Below are 18,923 nucleotides of genomic sequence, written 5' to 3' on the forward strand. Positions count from 1 at the left end.
CCAAAAAATAAAAGGACCTGGGGATGTAGCTTGACATTCTCTGTGTTCAATTCCCAGTACTAGCAGAAGGGGAGGGTGGGGGGAGAGGGCAGGGCAGGGCAGGTCAGATCCCTTTGTAGTGAATAGTACAATCTTCAATATAAGCCTTTAAATTTAAAAAATAAGATATGTAATAGTGGAATAGTATGAGTCATCTGCTGTCACATGTTTAAAAATAATAAAAAAAGGGAATGAATAGAATACACAAAGATGTTTATGTTTGTATATCTACAAACCTACTGCAGACATTATAGAAGGTGTTGGGATCAGCAGCTATTTCTGTGGGCAGAAGCAGCAGGGTGGAAGAGGGTTATGTGGAATAAAAGGGTGGAGGGAGACTGATTTTTTCAATAAATTTCTGAAAGAAAAATCAACATCAATTTGTTATTTTAGAGTACAGGTCAGTCATAATTACAAGTGCTCAACTTACCGATGGAGGTCATTGGGTATCGTAGTGACCCTTCAGGGTGGCAGCAAGAGTAGGACGGATCTCCTGACAGTTACTGTCTGTGGGGCTGGGCCCGTGACAGCCCTGCCATGGTAAATTTGATTAATACCATGTCCGGAGCTGCAGAAAGTCATCTTCACCATTTGCCGGGTGGTATAGTATCACTTCACATAAAAGCTACTGGTCATTTTCTACCTCTGGTCTGATATTTTGAAAAATCTAAGCCCTTAGTACAGCAGTTGGTAAGGCAGCTGGGAGAAAGGAATATCCAATGTGTTTTAGAGCAAACATAAGGCTTATAAAAGAACCTTGCTGTGGATCTTTTTGCTGTGGATCTTTGGGGTTTTGTTTTGTTAAAAGCATATTTATTTGATAAAAGTTGGCTTTTTTTTCTCTGGAGTCACATGGTACCTTTTTTTTTTTTTTTTTTTTTTTTTTTGGTACCAGGGATCAAACTTGACTCCTTGCACTTGCAAGGCAGGCAGCAGAACCACTGAGCTAAATCTCCAGCCCTTTCTGGAGTGACAAATCCTCTTCATTTTGAATAAGGTCGTTTTCGCCTCAAATCCAACTCTTGGTGACTAATGGAGGCAATGAATACAAACAGCTATCAATTAGGAGCTATCAGGCAATTGCTGATATTCTGTGGAGCATGCATGACCTTGGGTATGGCTGTTAGGTTAGGATATTTGGAAAGGACTCATTTCTCTGTATATTTCTAGACTATTTGACCATGTTATCATAGACATATACACTGCCTGTTTAAATAAATTACTTAAATTGGAAAGAGTAAAAGCACAGAGCAAACAGAGTTAAGAGGCAAACATTATTCGTAATAATTCAGATGGTCCAGACATGGCCATCTGACACGGAGTGAACTTTATCCATCTCACCTGCCAGTCAGCCCTGCTCTGGTCAGGCACACCACCTGTTGTTGCCCACCTCTCAGATGGTACTGACCATATCCCACATGAGATCTTGATTAGCTTCACTATGCACATGGTTTGCCTTCCTGACTAGTGCCCTTGAGAGTAGGCACCTGGTTTTATTGGAAGCTGGATAAATATTTGACCATGAAAGTAGTAATTAATAAGTGTGAAGGTTGTGTTTATTTCAATACTTAAGAGAATGGCTAACTACCATGGGAAACTGATAGTGGTCAGCCCCAGACAGGTTCTAAGCAATTGAAAGTTTTAAAAATTTTGCCTTTATGTGTGTTAAAACATATTATGTATATTGATATAACTCACTTGAAAATATATTTTCTCCCAAATGTGTAAATAAAGTAAGCATAAATCAAATCCTATTTAAAATATCCCAAGGGTTCATTATTTAAAAGTGTACCTCATTAGTTCTTCTTTTAAATTGATACAATACTTTCATAAGAAATAGTGTAATACCTTTGTCAGAGCATAATTACTAGTCGGAAAATAATTAATGTATTTCCTAAATTCAAAAGTTTAGGTCATACATTTCCTAAGCAAGCCTCAACTTTCTTTTCTTCCCCCCAGATCACGTATAAATCCTGACTTACTCTCCCTTTCTATTTTTGTTATTAGATAAGGGTGAATGCAATTACTAAAGGGGAAAGGGGATGGGATTATAAAAGACAAAGGCTTAATCCTAGGATATTGGAGAAAGAAGCTTTATTTAACAATGAGAGGAGGAGAAAGACGGCTCATGAGAGGAAAGCGGTCATTTATCCAGGAAGAGGAGGTTGGGCAGGCTGGGGAGGGAAGTGAGGAGAGAACAGAAGCTAAACAAGCTTTGCATCTTCCTAAGGTGGAAACAAGGAGGTCTTGAGGAGCTGTTTGCAAGTCAGGCTCTATCTGGGCTAATAACGCAGTTCTGAACACGGAAGGGAAGGAATCCTGAATCTTCACTGAGACTCTCACAGATGACAGTGATCTCAGTAAAGTGGAACCACATCTGCATTATTTCTGCCCAGAACAAATACATTTCTGTGATGTTCACCACAGAAGTGTTGGCCTTTGATGACTATTTTTTTAAGTAAGTTTTACTGATGTTGCTTTATTTTGCTTGTTTCTTGCTTTTTTGTTTGTTTACTGCACATGTGCCTGGGAGAGTTGGTCTGAAGCACCCTGGCTCCCTGCTGTATCTGTTTATACGGAAGGAACTTCCCCCAGATGGCTGCTGATCCCTTTTGCAAAGCTAGTCCCACCTTCATCTTGCCCTCTGGTAGGCGAGGGATGGGGAAGTAGCCACTAGTTACTTCTCTTGTTTATTTTCTGCCTCCTCACTGGAAACAGAGTTCTGTGTGGACAGGGATGGCTGTTTTGTTGACTCCCATGTATACCCCTAGCAACCAGCACAGTGTCTGGCACATGGCAGGTACTCGTTGATACTTGTAGAGTGAGTGAATGCATTGGGTGTGAGCTTCTCTTGCTCTCTTGTAGGAATGGCAGGATTTGGGGCAGCACAAGAAGGAGAGTGACAAGGGTTTTGCTAGACTCTTTACACAAGAGTTAAGAACTGACAGCTCAGAACCTACCTGAGCAATTTTATCATTCAACAGTCACTGCTTACTCTAGAAGTATAAGTCAATCTGAGCACTGAGGTGGATAAAAGCAGTAAGTCCCCTGTCTTTTTATCTCCTGTAAAGTATCACCCTCCACTTAGTAAGGTGGCATGCTACACAGAAAGCATTCCTGCACCAATTCTTCAAGTGGAAACATTTATTAGCAGATAGACATAAAGTCAGTCATGCACTCTGTTCTCGTAAGCTCAGAGAGCCCACTCATTGACCCTAAGCCTTCTTGTGTGGGAAACCCCCTCTGAGACTTTTCTTGTGTCCCGACTGGTGGAGCAGCACAACATTCCTGGTGTGTCATGGGGCCAGACCCTTCCATTAAACAAGAAGTCACCACAAGACCAAACAGCTCAGGATGGAGATGCAGCTCTGAGGCCCCTGACTCTCACCCTTCCCAGCAGGGGCACTGGCCCACTAAAACTTTCTAGCCAATGACATATCATATCTGGGATAGCACTGATGTCACCAGTGGAAACACTTTGTTTTATATTCTTTACACCAGTTAGTGAACCTTTCTGTATGTCTTATGTTAATGGTATTTGAAATGCTTAAACAGCTACTTTTGGAGTGTGGATTCCTGGTCTGGTTCTTTAAATACTAAATAACCACCTCCATTGTCTAACCCCAATCCCATCAAAGAAGGACAGTGCTAATTTACACACATAGACAGATCTATTCTCAGGGACTGTATAGATGACCACACAGATGTGGAGCAGTTCTCATTACCTTTCTGAAGTAAGAGGAAGAAGAGAAAATGACTCTTTCAAAGCATTACTACATGCTCAGCCTTTTTCAATGAGCGCTCATTCACTTAACCTTTGCAACAACTCCTCTGTTATTATCCAGATTTTACAGGAGTGGAATCTAAAGCCCAGGGAAGTGAGGTAATACATTCAAGGTCATGCTGTAGGTAAGGCATCAGGATCAAGCTTCAAACCTGCCCTGCCTGGGCTTTGAATCCACTCTCTAAACTACTGTATCTGTCCACGTTTGCTTCTGAAAAGAAGACTTACTGAAATATTGCTGGACTCCAGAGCCCACAACCCTTCTCTATCCTGTTTATGTTTTGAAGGCTAATGTTCAGGGAGGCAGACAGTCACCATGGAAGTTTAAGGCACTGAGCAACAACAGCAAGAAAGTCTGTGCTTGAATTCAGGAATTATAACATTTCTCTATAGATCACATCATCCTTTTCATCCCAAACAGATATTTGATTTTTGAGCTTTGAAGGAAGAAATAACATCCTTTATTCCTTCACCATGTTCTAAAATGGAAAAATAATGATATAAAACTTCAGGTTGGCTAAATTTATACTAAAATCTTAATATTTGGTATATTTGGAAAGTAGCAACTAACTCAGGGAAAGCTTTCTACCCTTTCCGGTTGAAATTAGCAACCAGGAAACATGACTAAGACCCAAGCGACTCAGTACTGTTGAGATAAGAATGTGGGCTTTGGATTCATTGAGTCTGGGTTGGAACCAGCTCTGCCCCTAAACATGTGTCTTTGAGCAAAACCCTTCAACTCTGTAAGCCTCACTTCTGCATTTACGAAATGGGAGTGATGGAATTAATGTGTGCATAGCCCTCACAGACCATAATACATAGCAGTAATTACTAGAATGTTCACTATTCTAGGAAAGTTTGAATTTATTCAATGTTCCTGAGGACAAACAGCCCCAATAATCACAAAAGAAAGATTTCCCTGACTTTTCAAATTGTGTTTCTTAAAAACCCACTCAGATCCCTCTTGCAGTGCATGTGCTTCTGAGAGCTCTGATTTTTGGTGCATTGCCACTCATCTTAGCTGGATTGGAAGCTGGTTTGCATCACTGGCCAAGTTCTTTGTAACCTGCTTTATGCAATGGACAGAAATGAAAGTCAGGTTGTTCTCTTCAGCTGACCCCTCTGCTTGGGTGAAGATGTCTTAATAAACAAAGGACTGCTTCATGGGTAACAGAGGTGGACTTCTGATTCAGGAGGCAGAACTAAGAACAGCAGGTGGAGATTTTCTGGGGATAGATAAGGACTCATGGAATATAAAGTAATGATCTCTCTGTCCCTAGAAGCATTCGAGGAAACTTAGTAATAATAGGCCAAAATAGATGGAGAGTATATTCTTTCATTAGGTGGAATATGAGACTGGATAATGCTGCTGCTGCTGATAATAATAATAATAATAATAATAATAATAATAATAATAATAATAATAATAGTGGCTTTCATTTATTCAAGGCCAGGTGGGGTAGATATTGTAGTTCATTTAATCCTTGCAGAAAACTGTCTGATTTTATACTACTATCCCCTTTGCACACTACTAAACCAAAGCTCAGAGAAGTGAAATAATTTAGCAAATCTCACACAGCTGGAATAATCAACACCAACATTTAAATCTGGAGTATATGCTGTTATGCTCCTGCCCAAAGTGGCCAGTTCCATAATTTTCAGACCTTTTTATCTTTTTCTGTAATAGATCCTTTTATTAAATAGAGTTTTAAGCTATGTGTTAATTTATAAACTGTCAAATATAAACATTAGTTTATACTTTTGAATATATAATTTTATTTTATTTTTTTATTATTATTATTTTTGGTACTGGGATTGAACTCAGGTCCTTGCACTTGCAAGACAGGCCACCGAACCACTGAGCTAAATCCCCAGCCCTATAATTTTATTGATAATAAAGTCATGAGAACAGTGATGCCGTTTATTGAAGGTAAAAATCGATATCTGAAGTTATGAATGACAGATATCATCTAATACCAGCCTCTGCATGAAAATTATACTTTCAGTCTGGTTTGGCTGACAGGAGTGCCGATTTCCAAGGGTAGTACATTTTCACTGTTTTCTCTGCTATCTCTGGACACTGTTCAGTTGGACAAGTTCAGAAGCTGGAGATCTCAGCAGGACATTTTGCTTGAATCATTAACAATATCTGACAACCACATGCCTGCCTTATCACAACACAGAAGTCAAACTATAATTGCCCGAAGTTCACAGGAACTACAAAAACAATCTATGATATGATATTATCACCCCATGGCGGTTACTCACCAACAAATTCTCTTTCTGGGAGGCAGTGGGGCACATTGCTGAGGACCACGAGTTTGACATGAAGCAGCTCAGCTCTGCCAGTTGCCAGTAAATTGACTCTTAAGTGAAGTTTGTAACTTCTTTCAGCCTTAGTTTCCTCATTTGTAAAATGAGGATTGTCCCGAACGATTAGTAAGTTCTTTGGGGTGGACAGCAGTTACCTCCTACAGGGAGAAGCAGGTCTCTGCCACACCATCCTGTATATAGGAAGTATGTTTCAAGAACCAAGTTCTACAAGCCCTTATTAAATAGTCATTAAGGCTTGTTTTATGGCTGGATTGCCAACTCTCTGTCCTTCTCAACACTTTGAAATTACCTTGCATGCAAGTTTTACTTCAGTTAAGTGCAGCAAAAGTCTGGCAGCAGAATTCACCTTACTTTCTAGTAAGGCCGATAACATAATCCCCCATTAAATGTCTTAAAATCAGAAGGACTAGAATCCTAAGCACGGGTTGCCATTTGAAGGGTGTAGGCTATAAGGCTCACTTGAGTTCTTAATTCCTACACATTCAAAATAAAAAATGTCTATTCAAGCCCGGTATGGTGGCCAGCACTCTGGAAGGCTGAAGCAGGAAGATCCCATTTTGTGGCCCTGCCAGAACTGAGTGATTTAGTGAGACCCTGACTTAAAACAAAAAAACGTCTGCTGATGTAGCTCAGTGTGAAGGTCCTGGGTTCAATGGCCAGTATCGCCAAAAAAAAAAAAAAAAAAAAAAAAAAAAAAAAGAAGAAGAAAGAGAAGAAGAAGAAGAAGAAGAAGAAGAAGAAGAAGAAGAAGAAGAAGAAGAAGAAGAAGAAGAAGAAGAAGAAGAAGAAGAAGAAGAAGAAGAAGAAGAAGAAGAAGAAGAAGAAGAAGAAGAAGAAGAAGAAGAAGAAGAAGAAGAAGAAGAAGAAGAAGAAGAAGAAGAAGAAGAAGAAGAAGAAGAAGAAGCCTTTTCAGTATTTCTAGTGAATCCACTCCTCCTTGAACACTACTCATTTCTCTGATAAAATGTCATTCCTACACTTGTAATACTAAAGTAACTTCTGGTCTCCATCTGAAACAGACACTGGAATTCAACTTGTTAAGCAGTCTACTAAAATGCTAACTAACCCCTTGGAGTGTAAGCAGTATTTTCACTTAAATTACAAATATCAATCTACTAGCCATTAGAACAGTGACTAAAGTTAACACATACTGCACAGAAGGACAAAGTGAATCACTGATAATATAACAGGGATAAAAATATCCCCCAGGAATGTTTGTGAGAATTAACAATTGCTAATACATATTAAATGCTTCCTATGCAGTACAAACTGTACTCCATACTTTATATGCCTCTTCTCATTTAAGCACTGCAAAAACATTATGAAGGAGATAAAACTAAATGACTTGTGATTAAATAATCAAATAACCAGTCAATATTTAGTTAGTATTGTTTCTACGGCATAATAAATGTGCAATAAGTGATAACCATTCTTCTTTGGTAGGTCTGATGGTAACAGCCTCCAACCATCAGCTGAGCCCTGTCTGACACTCACATGTGTGCCACACCGTAACCTGGTGGAAATATTCACTTTCACAACTTCCGGTGAATGTAGGCAGGCCCAAACTTCATGAAGACCAGCTCAGCCCTCTTCAATTAATGCCACAGCTCTGTGAAATCCAAATATACTCAGTGGTGGCGGATGTTTCATTATGATGTTCATGCAAACTGAACGGACCCACTGCACATGTTTCGTCTCTAAGATGTTAAATTCGACCGCTGCACATTTGGGTGTATGCAGACTTTTGAAAAGGCTCAGGAAGTTTTCATTTTTAAAAATATTTGTAAAATAAAATTGGAATCAGTTATTCAGGAGCTCTCTGAAGCATTTCCCTTCATGAGTCCCACGCTGATGTGGAGCTGCCTTCTCAGGTTCACCCTTGCATTAAGATCCTATGATTCCATTACCATGAAAAGTAAATATCTAAAATCAGCAGAAGCCCACCCTCCTAACCACTGAACAAAATCCAGCTGATACAGATTTTAAATTTCAATCAATGTAGAATAAGATGAGTAAGATGAATCCTTGTAGTTGTCACTCACTTTTATTTTTCTCATCAAATTAACCTGAATAGGCGCAGTTTACTAGTCACTCATGCCTCTCTCTTTTTTTACATGCTGTGGGTTCCTGGCTTTAGACATGAGAGAAGTTTGATTAAGTTTCCTGATTTATACTTGACAAAAAGTCATATGCTCCCCACTCACAAGACTAGCCACCGTGTCACGATGGGAAGGCATGCTCTGCTGGAGGGTCTCTAGTGACACAGCTAAAGTTGCAGACTTGAGGCTAGAGCTTTCAGCAGCCTCCTGGTTGGCTGGCTTGTCTTTTTTCTGTTTTTTCCCCCCCCGCTGAAAACCGAACTTATGATTCTCCTCTTCTTGAATCAGAGTGGGTCTCTGGAGAAACAGGAATGAATGGAGCCCTAAGAAATACTTTCCTTCAGGAGCATGTAAACATCAGTGTAAAACTGAAAGGAAAGGGGAAATAGCTCCAAAACAAAGCAAAAGGATAAAGAAACACCGCCGCCCCCCACTCCACAATGTGCATTTTTTTAAAAGCAGAAGCATGTGACACTGTTTTAAAGGGCCTGCCTTTGGAGTTGGGTCTCCGGAGGAAATTAAAAGCTAAAAGGCCGGGACATCATGACAGACTGTGAGTAGATACAGAAGACAGAGACTAAAGTACTACTGCCAACCAGCGCCTCCAAAAAGAAAAGCTAATTCAAAACCTCAGATATAATTACCTTGATTAAAAGAGTAAGTGCCCTTCTTAAATTTTCAGTGGAAGGTTATAAAAATCACTTGCTTTAAAATAAAGCATATTTTTTTTGTGTGAAAACGTACAAGCCCTGAAGCAAAGGAAGGCAATATAATTAATTTTGGGACCAAATTTTGAATGAAGGAGAATATTTTGCATTTGTTTGTCAAACTTGCAAACATTAACAAGCAATTAATGATTCCTAAATTCAACAAAGTCATTACCAAACTAATAAAGGCAATCAGAGCCAAGATCCATGGTTAGTCAAGCCAAAGATAGAAAAGACTGAATTAGCTAAATTAAGTCAGATGATAAATTAAAAAGCAAAAAATTTAAAAATGAAAACAAGTGCCACTTTCATTAATGGAGATATTAAGGAAACTGCTCCCAACTCCTGTGACTTTCTGTCACCTCAGGCCATCTCTGCTTTCCCTTCTTGTCTGTTGATTGTCTTACTTCAAAGACAAGGCTTTGAGGCAGGACACATCTCACAGCTTCATTCCATGTTGAGCATTTCCTTGGCATTAAGTGGAACATATTCTGTGGTTCATTAGCTCATTTATCCTGCAAATGATTACTAAATGCATATTGAGAGGCAAGCACTGATTTGAGTTTGCTAGTTAAACAAAGATAAAAAAGTATGAACCTTGCTCTTGGAGGAGTTAACAGCCCGGAGAGGAACACACATAAATAGATTTACAATATAATATTCACACATACATAAAAATAACTACAATGAAGAAGATCATTGCTAAACATACAATGGAGGCACAGAGAAAGAGCCTGAAGGCTTACTAGGGAGGGGTCCAGTGTCGGCAGAGAGTCAAGGCTGAGAAGAAGTTGGCTAGGAGGAGCAGAGTGCTGTGAACTCATGAAGCCCACCTGGCTATGTACAGCTCAAGTTCAATTTGCTAAACAATCCTTAGTTGGAGACAGGTGAGGGCACCTGCTCCAATGAAAATGGACCCTGGGGGAAAAAAATCTGTGAATCATAAAACATTTATGAAAGAAATGTCCATTAACAAGGAAGCACAAACCAGGTCCTGTTTTGTCCATTCCGAAAGTAGCAGCTCTTGTCCTTTTGGTAGCTGCCCTGCCAGGCCAACAGAATCACATCCCAGAGGCAGGACTATGTTAACCTTGAAAATAGCATGAAGCAATTACAAATCATCTGTATTAGTGCACTTTCCATTGTTATAACCCTCCTGCAGGAAGGATTATTTATTTGCATCAGGGAGGACTGAATGCAGGGCCTTTGCACTGAGCTACATCTCCAGTATGTTTTTCTATTTTAAACTTTGTGATAGGTTCTCGCTGAATCACCAAGTTGCCCAAGCTAGGCTTGAACTTGCGATCCTCTTTCCTCAGCCTCCCAGAGTACATAATCCTAGTGGATTATAGGTATGCGCCAGCACACCTGACTTGGGTAATGCATTTAAGGGAGAAGGTTTAGATAGCTTACAGTTTTGGAGGCTGGCAGTCTGAATAGCAGGACACTAGCCTGGTGGGAGCCTCTGGTTACATCTGATTGAGGTGGATAGCATCATGATGAGAGGGTACCTGAGAAGAACATCACATGATGAAACAGGAAGCCAGAGAGACACCTAGGTCCCCCAGTGCTACCTTACTCCCTCCTGAGGACTATACTAGGTCCCACCAACTCTTGACATTGCCACAGTGGGAACCAAGCTTCCAATACATGAAATTTGGAGAACACATTCATAACCAAACCACAGCATCCTTGAACACCAATGGCTGGAAGTCCATGGAACTATTTAGAGATTTAACTTCAAGTAGATCCCTAAATGTGTCAGCCTCCTAGCTCTTATATTCAGTGCACAATGCACATTTCTCAAATATTTTTAATTTCACTTATAAGAGCCCATTTTAAATATTGAAGCTATTCTGGAAGCCAATATTTCAACAGTGAAAGAAACTCATATGTTTGGTATGCTAGTTTGTACAACCTCAAGTATAAAAGTATGGGCAACAGAAGCATGAGTAGTAGCCTCTCTAAAGTTGCACTCACCAATATGGTAGCCACTAGCCATCTGTGGCCCTTGAGTTTGACTTCAATTAAGCAACATGTTCTATAACTATAAGAGGGATACCAGTATTCAAAGACACTTCAAACCAGTGACAAGAATTGTGAAATATCTCATTAATAACTTTATATTGGTTACATGTCAAAATAACATTGTGTATATATTGGGTTAAATAAAATATATTAAAAAACTAATTTCACCTGTTTCTTTTAAATGGCTGCTAGCAAATTTAATATTAAGAGTATGGCTTACATTGTATTTCTTTTGGGCACCACTGCTCTAGGGTCTATCATATGGAATTCCAAATGAGAGGGAGAGTGCTTGCTTGCTAGTCTTCTCTTGACCTTGCATTCCCGGTGAAAATACCAATAGCCTCAGGTGTGAGTACAGATAGCTTCATCTAAATAGTGTATCATCCAGAACATCAAACTGCATCCATATGCCCAAGTTTGTTTAGGTAAATTTCATGTTTTTGCTAATTTATTACCCATTAGAACAAATGACATCTGTACTGTTGTGGTGGTTTATAGTCTCTCTGGGCAAGCAAAAAGAAAAATATATGACATACCCCTCTCAAAATCAGAAAATTCTAAGAGCGATGCAAAAATAAATAAATAAATAAAAAGTTAAAGAGTGGGAAGCTACTTTAAACTTGAAGCCAGAGTAGACCCGTCTCCTATCCGAGGAGGCAATATTTAAGGTGATACATGATTGGCCTGCAGGAACCTGGTATACAAAGGTGGGGATAAGGCAGTGGGGGGCTGGTCAGGGCTACGGGAACAGCTAATGCACAGGCTCCCATGTGAGAGTGAGCTTGGACTGAAGAGAAAGCTAGTGTGCATAAAAATGATATTTAAGACCAGAGTATTCCGTGAGAGCTAGGGAGAGAACGGAGACGGAGAACGGGAAGGGGCCCAGCTACAATTTGGAGGTGGAGTGGAGAGGGAAGAAGAATTAGAGATGCAGGAGAAAAGCTGTAAGCCTGTGCAGTTCCAGAAGCAGGAGCCGAGGCATTTCTAGAGGAGGTACAGTCCCAGGCCCAGTGAAAGTGTGGGGTAAGATGGGGCTATTACTACTGAACTCAAGCAAGGGGACAGTTAGCAGAAACCATCTCAATAGAATAAGGGGAACTGACTTTTAATATAAATCTGTTGGGAGGGAAATGAGAGGCAAAAGTGCAGACAAAGGTTTTTTTGTTGTTCTTTTTTTTGGTACCCAGAAATGAGTGCTGGTTCTTACACTTGCAAGGCAGGTGATGAAACACTGAGCTAAATCACTGGCCTGAGTCCTTTTTCTTTGTTTTCTTTGTTTTTTTTTCTCTATTTAAAATTTTGATGCTTTTGTTCATCATGGGCTCTTTGGCTTAATTTTAATTTAAAACTAGTGCACTAAAATATTGTTTACCTTTACTAGTCAGTCTTTTTGACTCTCCTTTAAATTTTGCCTCATTCCCTCCACCCTAACTCCACCTAGTGACTATGTAAATTGGTTAGTGGTCAGAAACACGACGAGTGTACTTGTGAGGTTACCTGTATATTTCTCCTGTGATGTAGCAATCTACCTTCTGGATGTACCCTCTCTAGGAATAGCTCACACCTCCTTTAGAAGGGGACTCTTTCAAGGATGTGCATCTGGAAAAATTCATGGTAGAGCAGAGAAGGAGAGCTGGAGACAACCTACAGGTCCGTTGCCAGGAACTGGATACCAAAACAGGCTGGGCGCTTGCTATTCAATACCAAGAAATGGTCCCGGGCAATGGGCTAAATGTGCAAACCCTGACATGGATGGACCCTTGAAACATAGGGGAAGGCACAGAAAGAGACGTATGGAGCATTTCAGCCCTGCTGAAAGGGTACATGCATCTTAAGGACACACAGCAAACACACTAAAGCAAGTCCCGGTGGTAGCAGGGGATGGAAGTGGAGATTGGGATGAAAGGGGATATAGAAAATAAAATGAAATAAAACATGAGAAAAACTTTGTCTGAGTCAATGACAACATTTCATGAAGTAGAAGGACGATTGACTCAATTCTCTCTACTGCAAGGACCAAAATTTTAAAATACAATTAATTGAAAACATCCATTGGCAGCTATGTTATATAAAATTGTTTCGTGTTTTTAAGAATTGCCTACTATACTATTAGAGTTTAGCTTTGGATATTGGCTTTGAAGCAGCTGGTTTACACACATTTGTCAATCCAACTCAAATGAATTGCAGTTTTGCATGTGACACATTTCAGACACTAATCCTTACTTGGGTGCTTGAAATTTGAGGAAATATTTATTTTAACTGGATGATTAACAAATCTGTGAGTAAAGAGATATACAAAAGGCAATGAACTAGAATGAAAAGTATTGGAAAAGAGAAAGTTGCTCTATCATTCATGGATTATCTGCCTTCAAAAATACAGGTATTCTTTTTTTTTTTTTTTTTTTTTTTTTTTTTGTACCAGGGATCGAACTAGGGTCCTTGCCCTTGCAAAGCAGGTGGCAGAAAAATACAGGTATTCTAATCTGAAGTACCAATGAAATTCTCATTCCTCAGTCATTGACCCAAAATAGAGAAAAGTCTAGAATTATTGAACATATGACAAATGGGCTGATCACAAGAAACACCTCGTCAATGTGAAAACTATATAAGTTAAAACTAAAGCCAGACCAGAGTAAAATTCAAAAATTCTTAACTAATATTTCATGAAAATCTGTAAGATCTGCTAAAAATAATTCTACCCAAAATAAATTGATGTAAACATTAGGAACAGTTCAAAGAAGCAGGTAAAGTGATAAACAAGGCAAATTCATTTGAAAATCTGACCATTTAGAGAATTGACCTTCAATGGTTGACCCAGCATTGACTAGTCATTTCCTTTTCCCTCTTTTAATATTGCTGTTGGTATTCACCAGAATTGCAGGCACCTGGACCTGGGGTGAGGCAGGCAGAGGGGCAGTGAGCTTGGCCCCAAATCTGTTAATCTGCAAGGACAGTCCCAATTACCAAGTGGCAGAATTTCAATAGAGCCCCATCCTGAACCTGATTACAGGAAACCAAGTGGAAAAAATTAACCTTGGGCTGAATCCAGTCCATTTGCAGCTGCAGCCCGAGTGGCCTTTTTAAAGCACACATTTGATCACTCTACTTTCCCATTTAAACCATTTAAAGGACTCAGGATCAAGTTCCAACGGAATCTTGTGGTTTATAAGTCCCTTCAATATCAACCTGCCTCTCTGACCTCAGCCAAAGCACCATGCTCCCCAGGCTTCTGATCTCTCTGCTTCACCTGTACTACATCCAGCATTTGCTAGGCCTCCATGGTCCCTGGGCATTTCTTTATCAGTGCTGTTCTCTCCACCTAGAATACTTCCCGTACCTTCCACCTCCAAATGGCTGCTAAGAAACGTACATGGCTCCCTTAGGCATAACTTCCACTGGTTATCCAGAAATTAAGAAAATAGCTACCAATACAGCGGTACTTGGAAACAGCTATCCATAGGTTTCCAGCCTTTTTTCACACCTCACAGACTGAGGCACTCTCAGCCCTTTGTTCCCGGCTAGCTTTGCAGGAATGCTTGGATAGCAAGCTTCCTTGAAAGCTAGATACAGAGTCTCCCTGGAGCAGAGGGAAAGTTGGCTTCCAGCCTTTGAAGACAGATATTATGTCTCTTTCTGAACAGGTCAAAGGGCAGGTACGTTAACCATCCATTATAAGACATGGTTTCCTCAGTTCAGGGTTCTGTTCCTGTATGGCAAACCACTATGAGCCCTTCACTATGTGAAGATCTGCATGTGTTTGTGTCCCCCTCATGGGATATGGAGTTGAGGGGAGCAGTTATGATTAGAATACGGGAGCTGGTGCCTGCCTGGTAAGTACAAGATGGTAAGTTGGAGTCTCCCTTCCTTTGTCCCTCTGTCCCTCTCTTTCTCTGTTGAGGTGCTGAATTCAATCCCCAGATGGAGAGTTGGAGCAATGAAGCCATGGCTCGCTTGGTAAGTACTAGCTTTTCTAGAGGGGAAAAGGGAGAGGGGAAGGGTTTCAAGGGAAAATGTCAAGTGTTCCAGCAGAAAAATAGAATATGGTTTGTCTTCTCCAAAAGCTAGTGTTGAAATTTGAACCCCACTGTAAGAGTTGAGAGATGGTGGGGCTTCTGAGAGATAATTATGTCACTGAGAGAAATTGATTCACTTATTATGGGAGTGGGGTGTTATAAGCAAGGCCATTCTGTGCTTCATCTCTTCCAAACATATCCGCTTGCTTTTCTGCTTTCCACCATGAGTTGAAGCAGCACAAAGCACCATCATCTTGGCCTTGCCAGCTTCCAGATCTGTGAGCCAACATAAACTTCTCTCCTTTATAAGTAACCAGTCTCAGATGTTCTGTTATAGCATTAGAAAACAGACAAAGCCAGGAGCTGATGTGGACATGCTGCACACTGAGTAACAAAATCCTTTGTCTCTGACCCAGTAGTCTCATGGCTTCTACCAGCAACCATAAAACGCTGATAGTTTAGCCTACTGGTCTGCAAGTAGAGAAACAGACCCTTCTCAGTTCTTGACAGCAATATATAAATGATAATTTCCTGGCTTACATGATTGTATTGTAGCTTAATAGAATGTTGTTGTTTGTAGAAAATACACGCTAAAGTGCTTAGGAATAATGGGGCATTGTGTGGGCCAGTTACTCATAGAGAAAAAAAACTGTTATTATATTGAACTTAAAACTTTTCCTGCATGTTTTTTTTTTCTGTGTTTTGTTTTGTTTTGTTTTGTTTTGTTTGAGACAAAGTCTCACTTTGTAGTTGAGACTAGCCTGGAACTCACTATTTAGCCCAGGCTGGTCTTGAACTCACAGTGATCCTCCTGCCTCAGCCTCCCGAGTACTAGGATTACAGGCAGGCACTACCACGCCTGGCTGTTTCCTGCATGTTTGAGATTGTGTCAGTTTTTTAAAAAATTCATCACTGGGCTCAGATTATTTTAGCCTGATCCAGGCAAGATAAAGTTCTCTATTAAATTTTTACCTGATGGTTTCAGCATCCATCAACAGATGATTATTGCCTAGATCCATTATTAGAGATTTCAACATGATGATTTTCTAATTCAGTAATTCCTTTTGAATTTGGTAGCACTAATTCTTCTATTTAAAAATAAAAGAACTTTGTCTTGTCAACAATTTGGTTGCCCTGAATAGGAAAAGCAGAAAAAATAAATAAATAAGTCGATTCTGTACCTTTATGTTCAAAGTAATGATTTGCCCTAGGGAGTTATCAAAGAAATTTGTTTTTGATTGTTTGCCTCATGTGAGCTTGTAATTTTATATGTTTAATGTTTGCAGTCCATAACAGTCATTATTCCCTTTGATGCTTAAATTGCCTATCCCAGGCCAACAGAAAGCCCTTCCAGTGTCTTTGTCATGACTTTGTTGATCTTTGATTGCTTCCTTGCTTTGAGAATAGTAAGATATTCCAGAGTTATCTTGTATGTTTCTTGCCCCAGATCTGAAAAATCCACTTCTCTAAGGACTTTTGAATTTCAAAAGAGAATAGGCATCTAGAGGTGGCAGTTTAAGAGGTGGAGGTGTTCACTACTATTGAAGCACCTTCATTCCAACCATTTCAGAGTGCAAAGGTAAGGCACAGGAAATGTCATGATTTTAAGCTGATATTTACAAAGTTTTCAACACTCCCTTGCTTTACCTTTTTTTCTCCTATACTGAAGCCTTAGTTCCTAAACACCTTAATGTAATTACTTACTAGGGGCTGGGGATTTGGCTCAGCGGTACTGCTGACTGCCTCGCATGCATAAGGTCCTGAGTTCGATCCCAGGTACCAGGAAAAACAAAGTGCAGTGTAATTACTTATTTTTCTTAGATTATACTTGTGTATACTCAAATGGTTTCATCACAACAATGCTTCCAATAAAACACTGCAGAATGAGGTTAAATATTTATAAATACACAGTCTGCCAAAAAATATATACACACTCAAGCATTCACTGTACTAATATGATATTTTTTTTTCTGGTACCAGGGATTGAACTCAGGACCTTGCGCTTGCGAGACAGGCAGTGGAATCACTGATCTAAATCCCTGGCTGTCACTGTGGTAATAAATGTCTGGAAGCAAATAGCCAACATTTGAGCACCTCTTATAATTGTAGAGGTAATTTGTATTAATCTCATATTGTCTCAATAAATTTAATATTAAACTATATAAGTTTTTCTTTTCTTGATGTACACATTTTGGGACCAACCCTTTACATATTTGTGGTTATTATTTGCTCTTAGGCCATATCTCACTGAGGATATACAGTCCAAATATGGATTTGTGTGTGCAAGTGTGTGTGTGTGCATGCCCATGCTAGTAGAGATTAAACCTGGGAATGTTCTTCATTGAGCTATACCTCTGGCTTTTTTCATTTTTCATTTTGAGACAAGGTCTTCCTAAATTTCTTTGGCAGAACTCGAACTTGCAATTCTCCTGCCTCAGCCTTCTTCAGTGCTAGAATTACAGATGTGCACCATCACTCCCAGCTCCAAATGTGGATATTAAATCAGTTCTTAAAATGATGAACTGTCCCATTTTGATGAGGACTGAGCATTTGTCCAGATCAAAGCTAAAACCTGGCCAGTCCCAGACAAACCAGGCAGTTTGTCATCTTACTTGGAGCAAGTCTTTACTCCATGTGATTAGCCACTAACTTATCACACAGTTAGGTTTACTTGTTTTTGTTTTATTTTTTCTTAGAAATTTCTTTTGAAAAACTGTTTAGAAATCTAAGACATTTTCATTGTTCCAAAGCCAAAGCTATATGTCACAAAGCACATTCAGAGAAGTCTGGTTACCAGCTTTCCCTCTCTGTGTCTTCTTCCCTCTGTCCCTGTGAGTAGTAATTTTCCTCAGGTCTTTTACTTATTTGTTTACTCTAGAATTTTTTACAAATTTAAGTACTTACATATATTGATTTCTCCCTTTCTTAAACAAAAATATAATATTCCACAAACATTGCCTTTATACATTGTTTTTTTAAACCTTTTCCAGATTGACATTTAATCTACAACTGCAAAGCCACCTAAATAATCATACTTGTCATCCTCAGAATGGCTCTAAAAGGAGATTCCAGAATTGGAGGAAACAGAGTGATATGAATGAGTCAGGTCAACTGTGATTGAAAATTCCAAATTTTCTCTCCACAGCACAACCCTTACATTACCTATTCAATTCCAAATAGCTGTAAAAAATTGTTGCTGGGCTCAGATGCAGGACATTTAGATTTAATATAAAGGTGAGTCTAGACTGGTAAGAGAAATTGCTTTCTGCTCCCAGCCATGGAGGAGGAGAAACAGCGAGGGCTTGGGAAAGTAGCAAAGGCCCTTGTCTAGTTCAGTGCTGCAGCAGCAGTGTGCAAAGTGTTTGCCTGGCGACTCAGCCTTCCACTTGGTGGGCACACAGAAAGGGCCAGAGCATCAGGCACCGCTTGCTGGACTGCATGGGACTCTTATACATGTCGCATGTACTCAGCCTCACAGGAGAAAGATCTGGAGGGCTGGAGGAGCACTCACTTAAGAGATTCAGTAGTTTCCTTGAGACTAAGAGAAGAATAGTCTCCCTTTTTGCATCTGGAGGAGCTACACTCACCCATTGGCAAATTTGGCTCAGCAACCTGTAAACTGAGCCCAGGCCATACGTGGCTGTCAGAGTGTTCTATGAGAGCTGCCCTGAATGATGGGTCAAACTGGTGCTTAGCTTCCTGCTGTATTGTAAGGCAAGCTCCAAGCTCCCCTCGCCCTCTCACTCCTCTTTCACTACTATTGAAGCACCTTAATTCCAATCGTTTCAGAGGGCAAAGGTAAGGCACAGGCAACAAGTCATGATTTTAAGCTGATATTTACAAGGTTTTCATAACTTCCTTGACTTTACCTTTTTTTCTCATATACTGAAACCTTGGTTCCTAAACACCTTAATGTAAT

Source organism: Fukomys damarensis, unplaced genomic scaffold (genome assembly GCF_012274545.1).
Source record: "Fukomys damarensis isolate Sample0158 unplaced genomic scaffold, DMR_v1.0_HiC HiC_scaffold_35, whole genome shotgun sequence".
NCBI classification, from domain to species: Eukaryota; Metazoa; Chordata; class Mammalia; order Rodentia; family Bathyergidae; genus Fukomys; species Fukomys damarensis.